Source organism: Zalophus californianus, chromosome 2, assembly GCF_009762305.2.
Source record: "Zalophus californianus isolate mZalCal1 chromosome 2, mZalCal1.pri.v2, whole genome shotgun sequence".
Classification (NCBI taxonomy): domain Eukaryota; kingdom Metazoa; phylum Chordata; class Mammalia; order Carnivora; family Otariidae; genus Zalophus; species Zalophus californianus.
Genome location: NC_045596.1, coordinates 179160345 through 179182349, shown reverse-complemented (window position 1 = coordinate 179182349; position 22005 = coordinate 179160345). Strand labels below are relative to the sequence as shown.

General features: G+C 34.1%; 1 protein-coding gene and 1 pseudogene across 1 annotated transcript in view; one reads left to right on the top strand and one right to left on the bottom strand.

Annotated features, from left to right (window-relative positions):
* SGCZ (sarcoglycan zeta) overlaps positions 1-22005 on the top strand; it is a 1100701-nt gene that overhangs the window by 745373 nt on the left and 333323 nt on the right. The gene's annotated exons all lie outside the window — the stretch shown is intronic.
* Positions 15-626, bottom strand: LOC113925925 (annotated as a pseudogene).

The window sequence follows — 22005 nt, the reverse complement described above, 5'->3', positions numbered from 1 at the left end:
AGGTTTCAGGACAATGACAGTAAGATAAGGGAAGAAAACATGGAGGAATGAAGTCCTAATTACTATACATGCATATTTTTTGACAGCAGGGGGGAACCTTTTACAGATAAGTTACAAACAAAGAAAAGGCAAATAAACAATTTTGTACAAGAAATTTAACACATTCTGTACAATGTCTTCACTTTGCTGTCATCATTTGTACAAACTCTTCATAGTTTACTTGACCATCACCATCAATATCTGCTTCCCTGATCATTTCATCAACCTCTTCATCTGTTAACTTCTCTCCCAGGTTTATCATCACATGACGAAGCTCTGCTGCACTAATATAGCCATTACCATCCTTATCAAACACACGGAATGTTTCTCTAATTTCTTCTTCACTGTCCGTGTCTTTCATTTTCCTTGCCATCATTGTCAGAAATTCCGGGAAGCAATTGTGCCATTACCATCAGCATCTACTTCATTAATCATGTCCTGTAACTCTGCTTCTGTGGGATTTTGCCCAAGAGACCTCATTACAGTTCCCAATTCCTTTGTTGTTATAGTTCCATCACCATCCTTGTCAAATAGTGAAAAAGCTTCTTTGAATTCTGCAATCTGCTCTCAGTCAGTTGGTCAGCCATGCTGCAAGCGCTACCGGTTTCCAAGAAGTGACCACACAACCACTCAGCTTGCTCGCCCCACTCGGACTCTTTTTCTAGGTTCTTGAGGTGTAAAGTTAGGTTATTTGTTTGAGGTTTTTTCTTCATATACATGTTTATAGTTGTAAAAGTCCCTTTTAGAACTTCTTTTCCTGCATCCCAAAAGTTTTAGTATGTTGTCTTTCCATTTTCACTTGTCTCAATGTATTTTTTTTATTTCTCTTTTGATGTCTTTTTGACCTATTGAATATTCAGGAGCATATTGTTTAATTTCCACATATTTGTGAATTTTCCAATTTTCCTTCTCGTATTGATCTCTAGTTTCATACCACTGTATTCAGAAGAGATGCTTGGTATAATTTCAACCTTCTTAAATTTCTTAAGCCTTATTTTGGTGACTATCAGATGATCCATCCTGGAGAATGTTTTGTGTACCCCTGAGAAGAATTTGTATTTTGCTGCTGCTGGATGAAACATTTTGTATATGTCTGTTAGGTCCATTTGGTCTATAGTGTTGTTCAGATCTGTTTTCTTTTTTGATTTTCTGTCTGGATGATCTATCCATTGTTGAGAGTGGATTATTAAAGTCCCCTACTATTATTATATTGCTGTTTATGTCTCCTTTTAGTTCTGTTAGTATTTGCATTATATATTTAGGCATGCTGATGTTAGATGCATAAATGTTTATAATTGTTATATTTGTTATATCTTTTTGACAAATTAACCCCTTTATAATTATATAAAGACCTTCTTTGTCTCTTGTGACAATTTATGACTTAAAGTCTAATTTGTCTCATATAAATATAGCCACCTCTGCTGTCTTTTAATTACCATTTGCTTTGAATATCTTTTTCTATCTTTTACTTTCAGCCTATGTGTGTCCTTAAAACTAAAATGATTTTTCATGTAGACAATATGTCATTTGATCTTCTTCTCCTATCTGTTCAGTCACTCCATGTTATTTGTTTTGAGAATTGAATCCATTTACATTTAAAATAATTACTGATAGGTAAAGACTTAGATTTTATTAAATATTTTCTGTTTTATGGTTCCTCTGTTCCTTTCTTCTTCCCTTGCTCTTTTTCTCTGTGATTTGATGACTTTTTGTAATGGTGTGTTTTGATTCTTTTCTCTTAATCTTTTGTATATATATTATAGGTTTTTCCTTTATGGTTACTACGAGTCTCACTTAAAATATCTTACAGTTTTAATATCCAGTTTCAAGCTGATAGCAATATGACTTCAATGGCATATGAAAACTTTGTAGTTTTACCTCCTAACACCTGACACATATTTTAGGTTATTAATGTTATAATTTACATCTTTTTATATTGTATATCCAATAACAAATTATGGTTATAGTTATTTTAATACATATGTTTAACTTTTTTAAATTAGAATTAAAAGAGATTTATGTACCCCCCCCATTACAATATCAGAGGTTTTGACTCTAGCTGTAAATTTCCCTTTACTGGTAAGTTTACACATTCATATGATTCCATGTTATTAACATCCTTTCATTTCAGCTTGAAGAGCTTTCTTCAATATTTCTTATGTTAATACAAAAATAATATAAACATTTATACTGCCCTTCCTTCCATAATCTCTCAGGAACATACCTTATCCTTTTTCATGATATTTGATTCCGTAGGCTCTCTAGGTATGTACAAGTCTAGAATAAAATTGAATGGGAAAGTTCCAATCACTTGAGCTCTTCCTAAATTATGTAAGGCATAATATTAAGTTTTTTTCTCTTTAGAAAATTAGTGATAAATGTCATAATTTAAGTTTGAAAACAAACACAAGATTATGAAATTCAAGATCAATTGTCTGAAGACCATTTGATAAAAATATTTGTAATAAATATGATTTGTGATATTTATATGCTATTCACCTTATTTTCTAAAATTATGAATATATAAATAACAGAATCCAATGATTCCTTCTAAAATTTAATCATCTAGAATTGGTTATGTTAGAGATTAAAAATATCATACAAACTTTCCATACATCTTATCCTTAAAGCATGCTATAGTTTGAAGTTCATTTTCCCTTAGAATCTTAGGGAAAAATATTACATTAGCTCTTATAATACTTGTAAATTATTTAATAAAAATGATTTATTTGAGAAAAAAATATCTGGTTTAATGACTTCTTAATTATAATCTTCAAAAACCTAGTAGTAGGCAATTTATTTTAATAAATTCTAGATTTTGTATACCAAACTATTTACAACACATGTCAATAATTTCAAGTAGCTGCACTTCTGTGAAATAGGTCAGTGATTTTTGAGATGTAACTTCATGTCATGTTGTCCAAAAGCTACAAATTGTTATATTAGGATTGTATTCTTATTTTAGTAAAATGTACGAAATGTAGGATCATAATGAGAGTTGTTTTTGACAAATGACAATAAAAATTTTAATATGATGTATGTAAAGCCTTAACGTTTGTTTAGCTATTCTAAACATTATGGTCTGAGGTCCCTTTCATATTCTTAAATGTTATTGAAAATACTGAAGTGCTTTAGTTTGTGGAAGGATGGTTGTATATCTTGATACTTATTAAATTAGAAAATAAAACTGAGACAGATTTATTCAGGTATTAGTACATTTAAAAAATAACTGTAATAAAACCTGTGCCCACTAACTTAAATAATGTATTTTATGAAAAACAACCATATTTTTCAAAAACATTTACTGAGAAGAATATCATTAGTTTTTAGTTTACAAACCTCTTAATGTTTGGTTTAATAGATGACACATCTGCCTTTGTTGCACTATATTGCTTTGGTTGAGGTATATGGAGAAGGTCTGAAGGAGTAGTTTTCAGATAATTGTGGATATTCTTTGAGACTATAGTGAAACTTGACAAGTGGTAATTTATTAAAAGTTGTTCTCAATGCGGCTTAAGAAATCACATTACCAATTTTCTAATTAATTCATTTAAATCTATTCGTCTGTGTTCTTCATTCAGATCATTTGCACACCCATTCTCATGTAACTTCATGCATTGTTCATCTTGAAAATATTAGTTTACCAAGTTATATAGAACTTCCCAATGTTGGCAAATTTCATTATATGATATAAAAAAAAATCGCATGCTGATATCACCTCCAAAATTTCATCTAAAAAGTCTTACCAGCCCCTGGGTGGCTCAGTAGTTGGGTGTCTGACTCTTGGGTCAGGTCATGATCTCTGGATTGTGGGATTGAGCCTTGTGTCAGGTTCCATTCTGGGTGTGGAGCCTACTTAAGATTCTCTCTTTTCCCCTCCCTCTGCTCCTTCCTTCCATCCCCGCTCATGTTCTCTTTCTGTCTCTAAAATAATATCTTTAAAAATAAATAAATAAATAAAAAGTTTTTAAATATTAGGAGGCTACTAAGTTCCTGGTATTGGATAGATGTTATTCAAAATTCACATTTTTACTTTAAGGTTTGAATTTTATGTTCATCAATAAATGCTGTCAGCTTTTTTTCCCTGAAAGAACAGAGTAACTTCATTTATGTCTTGAGAAAATATCTGGTATCTGGTAAATTCCAGATACTTTATCAGTTTTTCTTTAAAGTAAAAAGTATTTTTCACAGAGGAATGGCTAGTTGAGTTCATAGCTCAGTCAAAATGCTTTTGCCTCAGAGAGCAAACATACTTTAATATGAAACAGAAGTTTCATATGGATACTTTCTACTTGTCATTAAACACATATGTAACCAGAGTTTGAGATTAATGAAATTAATAACTTTTATTCCTTAGTGAAGGACCTCCTAAAGAGAACTCCCTCCTTTTGGAAGATCTTAACAGCGAAGAATACAATGGCTATTAGTACAGTTTGGTGCCTCTGCCTTGATTCATGTGAAGGTATTAGAACAATTGCTTTTGTATCATCAGTGCCAATATCAACACAATTAAAAGGCAGATAGGCCTTACTATAATTATAAAAATTGTTTTGCCCTCACAGATCCCCTGAATGTATATTAGATACTAGGAGTCCATGACTACACTCTGAGTACACTGGGTAGATTATCTTAAATGTATGGTTATTTTTAGAATGTCGCTAATTCAAAAAAAAAGTGAATAGAAAGAAGAAAGACACACTCTTTGGATTTAATGACTTAATTAGATTTATATTTTAAATACCTGCTGGGTAGTTTTCTTTGCCCTGATGGAGCTGATTTTTCTTTCTCCTCTGCTCTGTGACTCAAGAGGCTGTTCGAGTTACTTTGTTCCTTGGCTTCCAGTTGGGTTTGGCCAACAGAAACACTGGCAAGAGACCAAAGTGAAGAGGATAAAAGTATCAGAGTATTTATTCTCCCACTCTCTTCCAGGCAAGAGTTTGAAAATCACTACAGTTCTCTATCTAAGGCCACACCACCCCAATGTGGTTATAACTCAGGATTAGGAGAAATAATGCTATCTCATTATTACTGCTTCTTTGCTATTTCATCATATTTTGTTGGTTATAGTAACCTGGAAACACTTTGGTAATTGTATCTTCATTAGACTCTCTTCAGTTACACTTTGGAGTTTACCAAATATTTTCTATAGGAAACATGTTTTAATAATACACTAAAACATTATTTTTTAGAATACCTAGAGAATAGGGTATCTCAGCTAAATAAATATGATGATTAACTGAGTGTTAACATGTACGTTACATCCAAACCAATATGAGTTAACATTTTCAAATATTTGCAATATAGCGATATATATATATATATATATATATATATATATATATATATATATAGTTACCAAATTTCAGTAATCACATTTAAATTTTTATTTCAAAATTTATAAAGCACTTTTTCGGGCGCCTGGGTGGCTCAGTTGGTTAAGCGACTGCCTTCGGTTCAGGTCATGATCCTGGAGTCCTAGGATCGAGTCCCACATTGGGCTCCCTGCTCAGCAGGGAGTCTGCTTCTCCCTCTGACCCTCTTCCCTCTCGTGCTCTCTGTCTCTCATTCTCTCTCTCTCAAATAAATAAATAAAATCTTAAAAAAAATAAAAAAATAAAGCACTTTATCAAATTCCAGTATCTGAGGTCAATCTTTTTTTTTTAAGATTTTATTTATTTGAGAAAGAAAGAGAGAAATCATGAAATTGTGAGTGTAGGGGGCTAGGGGCGGTGTGGGGGAGACGCTTAAAAGATTGAGCCACTCAGGTGCCCCTATCTGAGGTCAATCTTATGAATGAATAGTCATCATGATATTCAATATTCATTCAATATCATACAGAATATAATTGAAGAATTTTTTGCAGTATTATATTATATATATATATATTATATATATATATTCACACACACACTGTGAAAACTAATATGATGTTATTGCTTCAGTTATCCCAATGCTTTGGAGAGTAAAGCCTGGCACAATCAATTCTCCTAGAAGTACAGGAGGATTAAACTGGACCCTGGAGATTGACTGGGATTTTAATAGGGGGACAAAGCAGAGTTCTAGGCATTCTAAGTAGAGGCGTTCTAAGTAAAGGGAACATCATGAGTGTTAACATATATTAATAGTATATGAAATATTAAATTTAAGTGAATTATTTGTCAAGAAATCAGATTTGGTGATGGGATATCATAATGGAAATCTTGATTGGGGCTTTTGTTGACTTATTTAGGGGTCATAATTCTATCTGTCCTTGAGGTAGAGTTTTCTCAATATTTCAGCACAGTAAAGTATATGGATTTGTCCTTCATGTCACCAGTATGCCTTTCACATGAGCTAGTTTTAGTTTTAGCACAGTCATCACCATTGCAATACATGTACTGCAATGGTCCCTGGTGGAAGGCAGAGCCCCTTATTTTCCTTTACATCTCTAGTGCGTACGTAGCACAGAGTAGATGCTCAGACACTCCATGTGTTAATTGGACAAAGGCTAAAACAATTCAGTGGTTTAAATGCTGTTCTTAGGGACACCTGGGTGTCTCAGTGGGTTAAGCATATGCCTTCAGTTCAGGTCATGATCCTAGGGTCCTGGGATCGAGTCCTGAATCGGGCTCCTTGCTCAGCAGGGAGCCTGCTTCGCCCTCTGCCTGCCACGCCCACTGCTTGTGCTCTTTCTCTCTGACAAATAAATAAATAAAATATTTTTTTAAATGCTGTTCTTATGTAGATTCCAGAGAACCTAAAGATAGCTGCATATTTTTGTAGGTGTTCAATCCCAAGCAGCATTTCAAAAAAGATATTAATAGCTATAATTTTTGGCATACTCACTATAATCAGAGAACTATACTTTATATTTACATATATTATATCTTTTGTGGGATTAACTTTTTGTATACCTGAGGAAAACTAGGTTCATAGAAGTTAAATATTTTGGCCAAGGTTGCACAGTTATCATATGGTAAAACCAAGACTTCTTTCCTTAAAAGGACACTAGTCATTGGATTTCAAGCCCATGCCAGATCCAATGTGATTTCATTTTAGAAGTTTTAATGTAATAACAAAACCTTATTTACAGATAAGGTCACATTCACAATTAGGCGTGGTAAAGTCTTTTGGGGGCCACTATTTAACTTAATACATGGCTTAGAAGGCCCTGTGTGACCTGGCCCTCTCTTCCCTTATCCCCTCCCACTCTTCTTCCTCAGTCTGTCCCAACTGTGTTGCTGGCATCTTTCTGTTTCTGGAAAGAATCATGTAGTATTTGCCTTCAGGACTTTGTTCTGACTATTGCCTCTGCTGGAAAACTTCCCTGATATCTACGTGTCTCAGTCTTCCATTTCCTTCAAGTCTTTACTCAAACCTCACCTCTTACCCTGATAAACATTTTTCAAATTGCAACTGTCTTCAAAACTCACTCTCAACTCCAGCATTCCCAATTCCTTTTATCAGAACCTACTCTACATTTTTATCTTTTATAACACTTATTGCCTACTAAAATACTAAAAAAATATTTACTGTGTGCATCAGCCCATTAGAATGTAGGTTGCAAAGGGACAGAGATCTTTGTCATTTTCACTGATGTATTCCGAGACTGCAAATTTCTCCAGAGGAAAGTTTGTATAATATACTTGGTCCTTCGTAGCACCTTGGATAATTAGACTTACACATAGTTAAGTATTCAATAATGGTCTAATAGTTGGTTTATTATAAGATAATAGCAGGTTTAAGCATTTTTTTTCATTACTGATAATGAAATAAATATGGTTCTCTATTTGGGAAATAAAATACCTCCTCCCTAACCTTATTTCCCCACAAAAACGAAAACAAATGTTGTTTTCTACACCAATTCATAAATAATTTATTGAAACTGTGAAGGCGTGGTGTAAATTTATAAAAATTACTTGTAATCAATACTCAGAATCTTTAAGTTTTGATGTGAATTGATGTCCAAGTGTAGGAAATCAACAATTGAAAACATTGCTTCTCACTTTATAATTCTATTCCCTCTATGAATGAATTACCAGGAGCATGTATAGCACATGATCATCCATGCATCTTTGTAAAACAATCTGATGTAAACAACTTATTTCCTTTTTGCTGAATTTCAAAACTATACACATGATTTTTTAAAATCTATTTTCTATAGTTCAAAACAAATTTTCACAGATTAGGAGAAACAAATTTTAAACAAAATCTCTAATGATCTAATGGTTTTAACCAATTCTTAATAAAATTATGTTTCATAAATGAAATTCATTAAATGCTGGTACAATACACAAAAACATACTATGGTTAATTCTCTCTACGTGTAAAAATAATCTACTACCACAATGATGTATGAAGATATAAACACTACAAATTTTGGCTTCTTTATATGACTTAAAGAGAAAAAAATGTGATTAGAAAAGTAACACTGTAGATCAATCAAACCTCTTGCATCACCTCTGACTTGAGAACTAATTGAGAAATATGCAGTGAAGTTAAAATGATGAATAAAAAGTCACATACCTGTACATATAGGTATGGTAAGTGCAATGTAATTATTGATAGATTTGCCTTATATACTATTAATACATTATATATTAGATAAGTAGTTTCATGTATAAATATTAGGTTAATTACTGTTAAAAGTGAAATGCAAAATTTGGCTGGCCCTATGGCCACATTCAGTCTTCTTTGAATTTACCCTTTAGTCTAGTTCTTATTATATCTTCCTCCTAATGGAAGTATTTTAAAGCAATTAACGATCTGGCTAGCTCCAAGAAGAAATTGCTGCCAAATACCTATAAAACCCTAAGAGATGATAGAGGAAGAGAGATCTTAAGAGGTGGAAGAGGGGCAAGTAGGGCGGAGATCCTCGTACAAATATTCCGATTTCCTGGGGAGGGAAGAAGCAGTTCAGAATGGAAACATAAGGGGGGCCTAAGTACAGGGCAGGAAACCTCCTAACCTATTCCAGGAGAAAGAGAAAAATCTCTATGATGTGATCTGAAGTTTTCAGATAATGTATCTTGTCCAAAATGTCTCTACTCTTTTTGATGTGAAGCCACATAGTTCCTACACTAGGAAAATGCCTTTGGCAAGGAGACTTTCGTGTACACATTTTTACTACTTGAATGGGCACATTATACTGTAATTCATTCATTCTTTCATTCATTCTATTCATTCATTTTAACATTACTGGGTTCCTAATATACGGTACTAAGTCAGGGTTTCCAAAATAAATAAGAAAGTACCTATTTCAATAAGAAAGATAGTAATAATTATGAAATGCAGTGTTAGAGACAACTAGAATCTTATTTGATCTTAGTTTTTTCATTCTCCTCAAAATCCATTCATTCCCTTCAGGATATATTTTCAATTTTGGCTCCTCTTTAAGTTATTTATTTTAGCAACCACCTTGCACACTTTTCCATGCATGCACATTTCATTATCTCTGGTTTCCTCCTGTTAGAGGGTAAGGTTCTTTATCCTGTGTTCTCACATTGCATCCAGAGTCCAGTTTGTATTAATTATTCATTCTCTGGCTTTTTTCCTCAGCTCCAAAACATGCTGAAGTTTTCTCAAATTAAGCTAAAGCAAAAATAAACAAGACCTCTCCTCAGCCTTAAAATCCCTTTCATCTCTTTTGCCATCTCTCTCCTTTCTGTAACTAAAACTTGCTCTGTTTCTCTAACTGTTCTTGCTCAACCCACTGCCATTTGGCTTGCACTACCAACACATAATACATTCTTTTATGAAGGTCACTGATTACTTGTTTTAAACATGTGTGGGTACATATGTCCCCTTACCACACTATTTAAAAATGACATTCTCACTTGCTTCCCACACTCTGACAATTATCCACTCCTTGTCTTTTTTTTCACTATCTGATGTACCTCAAATTTTATTTATTATCCTTTTATAATATGATTTTTATCTTTTAGAATTTAACCTTCATGAGAGATTTGATTCTTTTCTGCTTATGACTGAAACCCTTGAATGTCAAATAGTACCTGAAACATAGTAGACACTCAATAAATATTGAATAAACAAATGATGAACCTTGGCCTTTTTTTAATGAGGAAAAAGCAAATGAAATTATTTATATATTCGTTTGCAATTAGAATTAATAATATTTAGGTATGTATTTGCTTTAAAATGTCTTAATCTACATGTTCTTTTGGTTTCATAGCATTATTCTTTGTTCTTCTAGCGTTGCGATCTTTCTTTAATACATGGTAACTGCTAGCAATATCTTCTTTATTTTATTATTATTGCTTACTCTTCATTTAATTCACACTGACACAGTTTTGGCTTAGATCTCCAGTTCCTCTTACTTTTACTACTTTTTAAATTATAAGGGAAAATGATAAATGTAACTTAAATGAGAAATTTAAAATATCTAGTAAATTTTATATATACATATATAAATATATATATAAATAAGCCGTATTTGCAAATATAGTTGCAAGATGAACCTCTCAGTCTTTTTCCCATCACAGCACACTTAAAGAATGAGAATATTTATGTGCTGAGCTTGGATAAAGGGAAGATCCCACACTCAGCCAGAAGTGAGGCACTTGCACTGCAGCTGACCCAATATTTAACCAGCCACCAAAAGGCTAAACGAATCGATATCTTGGCATTCAGTTCAGTAGGCAGAAACCTCTGGCTAATGTTCTTGGCATATGAAGAGTGTTTACAAATGAATTAGAAATAAATAATTATGTAAATATAAATAATGAGATAAAATAACATAATAGAAAATGGTAAAATGAATGAGAAATCTTTTGAAAATATATCGGTGTTTTTTTTTTTTTTTAAGATTTTATTTATTTGACAGAGAGAGGCACAGTAAGAGAGGGAACACAAGCAGGAGGAGCGGGAGAGGGAGAAGCAGGCTTCCCGCTGAGCAGGGAGCCAGATGCAGGATTCGATCCCAGGACCCTGGAATCATGACCTGAGCCGAAGGCAGACGCTTAACGACTGAGCCACTCAGGCGCCCCTATATTGGTGTTATGTGCTGTGAGTGGTTACATTGATAATATGTGCTAATACTAATATTGCTAATTTATTTATAGCAGTCATGCAATTGCCAGGAAAATCATCTGCACATCATCTAACTGTATAATAATAAGCACATAAGGAGTTAGGAACTTTAAAAAAAAGATTATTGTCTTTTATAGTATGAGAAAATTCAATTGTGGCATTGATTAAAATAATAAGAAATTGGAAATAATTCAGATATTTATCAATAAGTGATTGGTTAAATGATACAGGAAAATATTGACATACATGTAAATATGCCTTAACAGGTAAAATATTCTGTTATGTAAAAGAATAAATTACTGTGCATCACCACATCAAAAACTAATGATGTATTGTATGGTGACAAACATAACATAATAAAATTAAAAAAAACACTAAAAAATAAAAGAATAAATTAAGAAATGATTTAATAGTTATATATATAGAATGGATACTGTGATGCTATGTGGGAAACATACACGTGTGTGTGTGTGTGTGTGTGTGTGTATTTCAGTATATTCATACAGAAATGTGAGCCAGATTGTTTTCTTTTGTTTTTTTATTTAATTTATTTATTTGACACAGAGAGAGAGGGAGAGAGCAAGCACAAGCAGTGGGGTGTGGCAGGGAGGGGAGAAGGAGGCTCACTGCTGAGTGAGGAGCCCGATGTGGGACTCGATCCCAGGACACTGGGATCATGACCTGAGCGGAAGGCAGCCGCTTAACTGACTGAGCCACCCAGCAGGCCCCAAGCCTAATTGTTTTTATAATGGGATTGAAAAAGGAGTTTTTCAGATAGAATTTTCATTTTCTCATTAGCATCTAGAGAAGCTTTGTATATATTATCTCTCTTAATCCAGAATGTTTGAATATTCTACAAGGTTTTTCTTCATTAAATGAGAAGAACAAGCTTTAGTACCCAACATTGTATAGAAGCCTGCTCATGATCTGAGTGTCTTCCATTCTTTTATTCATACCCTCCTCTCTCCTTACGCTGAGAACACCAGGTTTTCTATGGAATTTGTAATGAGTTGCATTGTTTCATATCTCTGTCCCCTTGAAACCTTCCATTACTTTGCTAAACCAACACTAATTCATACTATTTACTAATTTATATTATACCCTAGAGGCATTCTATTTTGCATTTGTTATACTTTAATGATTCATGAATTACCTATGAATATGTCTGATATTTAGCAGAGAGGGAGGGGAAAAGACAAAGGAGATAGGATAGGAGAGAGAGAGAGAAGGTGGAGAAAAGAAGGAAGGACAGAAAGGAGAGTGAGAGAAGCAAATGGGATATTAATTGTAGCAGTATATTTATGGAAAATATTATTTTGCAATTAACAATTTTTTTTAATTTAGTAGGATAGCATTTGTAGTCAGAAATATTCTGAAACACATGATACTACCAAGAAGGAAAGTGTTTAAATAAAGGCACTGAAAGTCTCTAAAACAAATGGTAAAACTTAGTAGTGGTAAGGACTAGGAAAGATCTGGGGTAACAAAAGCAATTCTTATGTATTTCTGAATTTGTCTAGGCAAGTCTTGAAACTATACTATCTCAGCTACATCTCTCCACAGGCCTTTCTTACTCAGCAAATCCAGTAAGTCTATTCTCTTTGTCTTAAACCATTCTTTCTATACAAGTAATTCTTTTTACATTATGCAGAAAAATAACTCAGTATAAATGTGAGTTTTCTTTATAGTTTTCAATTACAGTATTTCACTTTGCTTTGCACCACTGAGTGCTTGAGGCATCCATGACATCCTTGAAGCTGAAATTCAAAATGAGATTTTCAGTGTTTAAATTAAGTAGTCTGAAATTGACTTCAAAACAGTTTTCATCAAGGGAAGTAACATAGCCTCACTAAGTCTTGCCTATTAAGTCATCATCATCATCATCAGTTACATATAATTATAATTATATTATAGTTATTATTTATATATATTATTTAGTGTATATATTCAGCATAAAATAGTCTCACAGATTCTAATTATCAAACAAACGAAAAATTGATCTTATTGCTGGAGTTTAAATACTTCCATAAACATTTGTTTTATTTAATCTGATAATTCTAGATGAAACATAAATCTCATGTAACTTTCCCATATTTTGGATTATTTCCTAATAATACATTTCAAACAGATTTGGGTTTTCTCATTTTTAAAACTTTGAGTTAATACTGAAACCATGTGGGCTTTAACTCTTTGCAGTTGTATGTATATCAAAGAAGTTTGAGTAATTAAAATACGTATATATGGGTTGCATAATTGTGCCAATATCAACATTTTGTTTTATTCTATTAAAACAAGACTAGCATCACCTTGGTTAAAAAAAAGCAGGAAGGGAAAAATGAAAGGGGTAATCAGAGGGGGAGAGGAACCATGAGAGACTATGGACTCTGAGAAACAAACTGAGGGTTCTAGAGGGGAGGGGGGCGGGGGAGGGGTTAGCCTGGTGATGGGTATTAAAGAGGGCACGTTCTGCATGGAGCACTGGGTGTTATACGCAAACAATGAATCATGGAACACTACATCAAAAACTAATGATGTAATGTATGGTGATTAACATAACATAATAAAAAAAATCTTGATCCATACATTTCTCTTCCAAATTTTTTTAAATGTTTTATTGTAAAAATCTGAGTTCTAAATAAACTTTCATGTGACCTACTTTTCCTTTAGATTTTTTAATTTAAGAGCTATTTTATAGACTGCTTACTATGTATCAAGCTCTATTGTGGGCTCTTGGATATATGAGGAACACAAAGTAGACTATAACCCCTTATCGTCATGGTTTATTCTTATTCTCTAATCCAGTAGCCTTTATATTTAATTTTTTCTTAAATGCACTTTTATTGAGGTATAATTTACATATAAAATTCTAAGATATTTAAAATTCCAAAATATTAACATTGTGATTGTATATAGGTATACATTGTGATAGCATTCCTTCATCTAGTTAATTAACATATCCATACCAAACATACCTTTTTTTTTGGTTTAAATATTTAAGTTCTGCCATTTAGCAAATTTCAATTACACGATGCTATGTTATCATCTTATAGTGACCGTGTTTTATGTTAGATCCTCAGACCTTTTTATTTTAGCTAAAAATTTGTATGCTTTTACCAAACTTTCCCTATTTCCCCAACCCCAGAGACCCTGACAACCACTTTTCTACTGTTTCTATGACCTTGACTTTTTTTTTTTCTTTCAGTTCCTACATGGAAGTGATACCATGTGGTATTTGTCTTTCTCTGTCCAGCTTGTTTCACTTAGCATTAACATTAAGATCCATGCATGTTGTTGTAAATGGCAGGCTTTCCTTCTTTCTCATGGCTGAATAATATTCCATTTTATATATGTTATGTGTATTTTGTCGTAGTTATACACAACACACACATGTATATGGTTATTTTTATACAACATCTTCTGTATCTATTCATCCATTGACAAACATTTAGGTTGTTTTCACATCTTCGCTATTGTAAATAATGCTGCAAAAAACATGGGAGCACCGATACTTTTTTGATATCCTGTCTTTATTTCTGTTGGATATATACCCAGAAGTGGTATTCCTGAATCATTTAATAGATTTTAAAAATTTAATCTGCATGTTTCCCATAGTTGCTGCACTGATTTGAACTCTCACCAATAGTGCAAATGATTCCCTTTTCTCCACATCCAAGTCAACATGTGTTATCTCTTGTCTTTCTGATGATAATCATTCTAACAGGTGTGGGGTGATGTCTCATTGTAGTTTTAATTTGAATTTCCCTCATGATTAGTAATGTTGAGTATTTTCTCCTGTACCTTTTGGCCATTTATATGCCTTCTTTGGAAAAAAATATCTCTTCAGATCCTCTGTCCATTTTTCAATTGATTGGTTTTTGTTTGTGTGTGCGTTTCTGTGTGTTTTGTTTTGTTTGCTGTTGAGTTTATGAATTCTTTATATATTTTGGATACCAAACCCCTATCGTATATATGCCATGCAAATATTCTGTCCCATTCTGAAGGTTGCCTTTTCATTTTGTTGATTGTTCTCACTGCTATGCAGATGCTTTTGACCTGGAAGCAGTCCTACTTACTTGTTTTTGCTTTTGTTGCTTTTGCTCTTGCTGTCAAATCCAAAAAAATCATTATCAAGACCAATGTCAAGAAGCGTATAGCCTATATTTTTTCTTCTAGGACTTTCATGGTTTCGGGTCTTACATTCAAGTTATAATCCATTTTGAGTTGGTTTTTGTTTTTGTTTGTGATGTAAGGTAAGGGTCCTGTTTCACTCTTTTGAATGTGGCAGTCCAGTTTTCCTAACACCATTTATTAAATAGTCTGTCCTTCTCCACTGTGTATTCTTGGTTCCTATTTTTTTTAAGATTTTTAATTTATTTATTTGACAGAGAGAGACAGCGAGAGAGGGAACACAAGCAGGGGGAGTGGGAAAGGGAGAAGCAGGCTTCCCGCAGAGCATGGAGCCCGATTCGGGGCTCGATCCCAGGACCCTGAGATCATGACCTGAGCCGAAGGCAGTCGCTTAACCAACTGAGCCACCCAGGCACCCCGGTTCCTATGTTTTAAATTAATTAACGACCTATGCATGCATTTATTTCTGAGATCTCAGTTCTGTTCCACTGATCTTTGTGACTGTTTTTATGCCAATATCACACATTTTGATTACTGTAGATTCATAATACAATTTGAAAACCACACATGTGATGCCTCTAGCTTTGTTCTTTGTCAAGATTGCTTTGGCTACTGGGGATCCTTGTGATTCCATACAAATTCTAGGATTGTTATACTTTTGTGAAAATTGTCATCGGAATTTTGATAGGGATGTCACTGAATCTGTAGATCACTTTTTGTAGTATGGGCATCTTAACAATGTTGATTCTTCCAATCCATGAGCACATAATATGGGCATCTTAACAATGTTGATTCTTCCAATCCATGAGCACAGAATACCTTTCCATTATTTGTGTCTTATTCAGTTTTTTTCATCAGTGTCTTATAGTTTCCAGTGTCCTTATCTTTTACGTCCTTGGTTAAATTTATTCCTAGGTATTTTATTCTTTTTGATGCAATTGTAAATGGAATTTTTTAAATTTCTCTTTCTTATAGGTCATTAGAAGTATATAGAAATACAGCTGATTATTTTATATTGAATTTGTATTCTGCAACTTTACTGAATGCATTTATTAGTTCTAGCAGGTGTGTGTGTGTGTGTGTGCGTGTGTGTGTGTGTGTGTGTGGACACACATGTGTAATCTTTAGGGATTTCTATATCTAGTATCAACTCATCTGCAAATGAAAACAGTTTTACTTTTTCATTTCCAATTTGGATGAGTTTTCTTTCTTTATCTTGCCTAATTGCTCTGTCTAGGACTTCCAGTACTATGTTGAATAAAACTGGTGAGAGTGGACATCCTTGTTTTGTTCCTCATCTTAGAGGTAAAACTTTCAGCTTTTCACTGTTAAGTATTTTATTAGTTCTGAGCTTGTTATATATGGTCTTTACTATGCTGAGACATGTTCTCTCTATTCTAAGTTTGTTGAGAATGTTTATCATAAAGAGATGTTGAATTTTGTCAAATGCTTTTCTGCATCTGTTAACATGATCACATTAATTATAACTCCCTTTTTATTAATGTGATATATTACATTGATTTATCAATACTGTACCATTCTTATATCTACTTTATCATTGCATATAATCTTTTTAATGTATATTTTAATGTATTACTGAATTTCATTTGCTAATATTTTGTTGAGGATTTTTGCATCTCTGTTCATTAGGGATATTGGCCTGTAACTTTCTATTCTTTTGGTATCCTTGTCTGGTTTTGGATTCAGAGTAATGCTGGCCTCATGAAATGGGATGGAAATTATTCCTTCCTCTTCATTTCTTGGCAGAGTTTGCAAAGGCTTGGCATTAAATTTTCTTTAAAGGTTTAGGAAGAATTCACCAGTGAAGTCATCTTTTCCTAGACTTTTATTCGTCAGAATGTTTTTGTGTGGTATCAGTTGTAATGTCACCTCTTTCTTTTCCAGTTTTTTTTTTTTTTGAGCCCTCTCTCTTTTTTTCTCTGTAGTGTTTAGTTAATAAAAGTGTCTATTTTATTTTTTCTAAAACCAGCTCTTAGTTTCATTGTTCTTTTCTATTGCCTTTCTAGTCTATTTTATTTATTTCCACCTGATCTTTGTAATTCCTTTGCTTCTACTAACTTTGGACTTAGTTTGTTGTTCTTTTCCTAGTTCCTTCAGGTGTAATGATAGGTTGTTTATTTGAGTTCTTTTTTTTAATGTAGGCATTTATTGCAATGAACTTCCTTCTTAGAACTGCTTTTGCTGCATCACAGAAGTTTTAAAGGTGTTATCTTTCAAATTTCATTTGTCTCAAGATACATATATATATTTAAAATTTATATATATATATTAAATATATATAAATTTAATTTCTTTTTTGATTTCATCTTTGACCCATTGTTTATTCAGTAGCATGTTGTTTAATCTCCACATAACAAATAAACCACTTATGTCCATTTATTTCATTAAAGTCTGTTTCTGGAGTTTTATCTTGTTCCTTTGGTTGGTACATAAGTTTCTGTATTTTTTTTCTACTCTCTGTGCTGGTTTCTGCACTTAGATAAAACAGCCATCTCTCCCAGTCTTAATGGAGTGATCACAAATAAACTTATGAATCAGTCCAACCCAAGTTTTTTGTTGTCTCTCAAACATTTGGATTGTCAAAGCTGCCTTCTATGTTTTTAGTGGCTCTTGGTAGTTGATGGTGTACCACAACCTGTCATTGTCCCAAAGGGCAGAATCTCAGTCAACACCTAGATGCAGGCTAATTGGAAGCTGGACCCTCAGACAGCAGTTTTTAAAGCATACAAATAAATATCTTTCAGGGAAAGACTGGGAGATGAGTGTTTCTTTCTGTTCCCTCTGTGCTGAACTCTGGCAGCATAGCCAATTAAAAATTGTTTCTTTATTTGCTAAAGTCCTGTGGGATCCACAAATGCAAGACTTACTGTCCACTAGAGCCAGGTGATTAAGGAGTGTGTCCCTGGGAGGCTACTACAAAAGCCAGGGCTCCAATTGTGTGAAAAAGCTCCTTCCAGGGGCACCTGGGTGGCTCAGTCGGTTGAGTGTCTGCCCTCAGCTCATGTCATGATCTCGGAGTTCCTGAGATCGAGCCCTGCATGGGACTCCTTGCTCAACAGGGAGTCTGCTTCTCCCTCTGCCCCTCCCCCAGCTCATGCTCTCCCTCTCAGATAAATAAATAAAGTCTTAAAAAAAAAAAAAAGGTTCTTCCAAGGAAGCACTGGCAACCTGGGCCAAACCAAAGGGAGAATGTGGAGACAGTGCTCACCTGCCTCCACATTCTCAGGGGGATGATCACAGTTAGCCTCCAGATGTGTGGCAATTAGAAGACTGATCCTCTGGGTATTTACCCCAAAAATACAAATGTACTGATCCAAAGGGGTATGTGTGCCCTGATGTTTATAGCAGCAATGTCCGCAATAGCCAAACTATGAAAAGAGCCAAGATGTCCATCAACAGATGAATGGATAAAGCAGGTATATATATATATATGTGTGTGTGTGTGTGTGTGTGTGTGTGTGTGTGTGTGTGTGTGTGTGTATGATGGAATATTATGCAGCCATCAAAGGTATATATATATGTGTATATATATATATATACACACAAGGTATATATATGTGATGGAATATTATGCAGCCATCAAAAGGAATGAAATCTTGCCATTTGCAACGACATGGATGGAACTGGAGGGTATTATGCTGAGCGAAATAAGTCAGTCAGAGAAAGACATGTATCATATGATCTCACTGATATGAGGAATTCTTAATCTCAGGAAACAAACTGAGGGTTGCTGGAGTGGTGGGCGGTGGAAGGGATGGGGTGGCTGGGTGATAGACATTGGGGAGGGTATGTGCTACGGTGAGTGCTGTGAATTGTGCAAGACTGTTGAATCACAGACTGGTACCTCTGAAACAAATTATACATTATATGTTACAAAAAAAAAGAAGATAATAAGAAGGGAAAAATGAAGGGGGGAATCAGAGGGGGAGACGATCCATGAGAGACTATGGACTCTGAGAAACAACCTGAGGGTTCTAGAGGGGAGGAGGGTGGGGGGATGGGTTAGCCTGCTGATGGGTATTAAAGAGGGCACGTTCTGCATGGAGCACTGGGTGTTATATGCAAACAATGAATCATGGAGCACTACATCAAAACCTAATGATGTAATGTATGGTGATTAACATAACATAATTAAAAAATAAAAATAAAAAAAGGGGGGCTCCTGGGTGACTCAGTTGGTTAGCAACTGCCTTCGGCTCAGGTCATGATCTTGGGGTCCCAGAATCGAGTCCCACAGGGAGTCTGCTTCTCCCTCTGACCCTCCCCCTTCTCATGTGTGCTCTCTCTCTCAAATAAATAATTAAATAAAATCTTTAAATTTTTTTTTTTTTTTTAAAGAAGCCTGATCCTCAGGCAGCATCTTTTGGAGTATACAAATAGGTCTCTTTCCAGGAAAGACTGGGAGATGTTCATTTCTGTCTGCTGCCTCTGTGTTGAGTCCTGAGGGAATAACCAGAGTTAGTCCCTATGAGCCCATTTAAAAACTGTTTCTTTGCTGTAGAACTATGGGTCTTATGGACACAAATCCTCCTGACTTTCAGAGGTAGGCCTTTAGGGGGCCCATCTCTCCGATATGGTAAACGTTGTGGTAAGAGATGTTGTGTCTGATCTCTTCTTTCCTCAGAGAGAAACTGGGAGTTTTGAGTTCCCTCCCAATTATATGTTGCTATGTCAGGGATGGGAGGTGTTTCTCAACCTTTCCTACCCATATCAATGTGGGTATTTTCCCATTTGCCTAATGTGTTAGGAGTTGTTCAGATAGTTTTTAGATTTCATTTAGAGGAAGTCATTTCTTATGGGACTGTAGATTCAGTATGTCCTTGAAAAGGGTGGTTTCAGAGTTTATTGTGTCACCATCTTGGACTGAAACCCCTCTAGAGTCTTCACTCCAATGTTTGAAAAGAATAGAACAAATCTGTGGTCCTCTGTGAGCAAATATTATATGTCTCTGGGTACTCCACCATAGGCCCATTATGTCTTTGCCTGATATCATGTAGATAACTTAGGTGGATATGAGGAGTCTAGAAATTTCAAATGTGGACATTGGAATAAAAATGTCTTTAAGCTGCCTCAGATGTTTCAGGATGAATTATACTTTTAGAAAAAAAAAAACAGTGACTCTACTGACATGAGGAATTCTATTAAAATTTTAGAAAAAATTTGCCTGGTCTTATTCTGTAGGGTGAAGGGGAAAAAGACAGAATGAAGAGTAATGTCATTTAAAAAGGCTGTCATGTAATGCTGACTTAAAGTAGTATGGCAGGAAAATGAAGGGAAAAGTGAGATCAGCATTTCTTAGTATTTTTGTATAAATGATGTAATTTCAGATACACAAATGTTAGACTATTTACATGAAAGAGTTCTGAAAAAATTCTCTCACATTTTTTAAAGATATATTTTTGGGGTCACCAGGGTGGCTCAGTCTGTTAAGCATTCAACTCTTGATTTTGGCTCAGGTCATGATCTCAGGGTCGTGAGATCAAGCCCCGCATCAGGCTCCATGCTGGGTGTGGAACCTGCTTAAGAGTCTCTCTCCCTCTCCCACTGCTCCCCCTGCCACTTGTTTGCGGTCTCTCTCTCTTAAAAAAAAAAAAAAAAAAAAGAGGGAGATTTTTGATCAAATTAATGAGAGAAAACAGAAAAGGAAACCACAACTCATAATTTTAAGAAAGTCTTATTAATTTTAATGTAGCTTTATTCCAAAGATTTAAAAGGGTATACAAATGTCTTTTGAAATAGTCAGGTCAACCTCTAAAAGATATATTACAAAGTAGAAAAAAATTATCAGGAAAGATCTACAGGCCATTTCATTAAATCTGGAAAGAACTGTCTAGAAGTATAAAGCAACTAGTCCTTTTTTCTAAGAGTACAATAAGATACTCAAAAAATTTTTACAAGGAAAAGAAGAATAAAGAAACATATTCACTGGGGAAGGGTGTGCACAAACATACTCCACCAAGGGCCTGGGAGCAAGTTTGCACTTGTTATTGTTCAGTGTACCAATCACATGTGTTTTCTATGGCTCTTCTGCTAAGTGGGGCCTGACCTCTGTGTTGGGCAAACAGGTTTCTAGGTTCAGAACTTCAAGTCTGTCAATCAATTTGCTATCTGTCAGACAATTGAAGAAATAAAAAGAAATACATTTAAGAAGATAAGAAAAATGGTGAAGAAAACATTAGGGCTCCTTAAGAATAGTGAACACAGTATGCAAAACCGAAATACACTAAAGCCAAAATAAAGGAAAACAATTGAATAAACAACACACAAAACTGAGATAAGAGTTGAGATGTAGTCAAAGGTTTTGTTGTAAATAGCAGTATGGCAACTGTGAATAGCAATAATTAATAATGGTGACTAGTCTGTTTCGTGTTAAGGTGTACTATCTGACTGAGAAGATTTATTTTTCTTTTCTCTTATATTGTTTCAGCCATCTTTGAGAAAATTCTGATAACAACAACAAAAAATAAAAAGATTGAAAAATTTTAGGGAGTCAAATTAGTGCATAATACAGGGTATAGGAAAGGCAGAATTATTACATATTCAAAATCATAAGCCATTTAATACAGCTTAACAGGCTGGATTATAATGTAGAATGTGAATGCAATAAATACAGTAAGATTAATATTATCTGTAAGATTAATATTATAGCAGTGCTGGAAGGGATTGTTAACAGCAAATGAAGAAAATATACTTCAACAAATCACATCTGGTGCTCAGTCCTATGAATTGTGAAGCAGAAAATAAACCATTATTCTGTGATCGTATTGAGGTTGAGAAAGGTAAATGCTC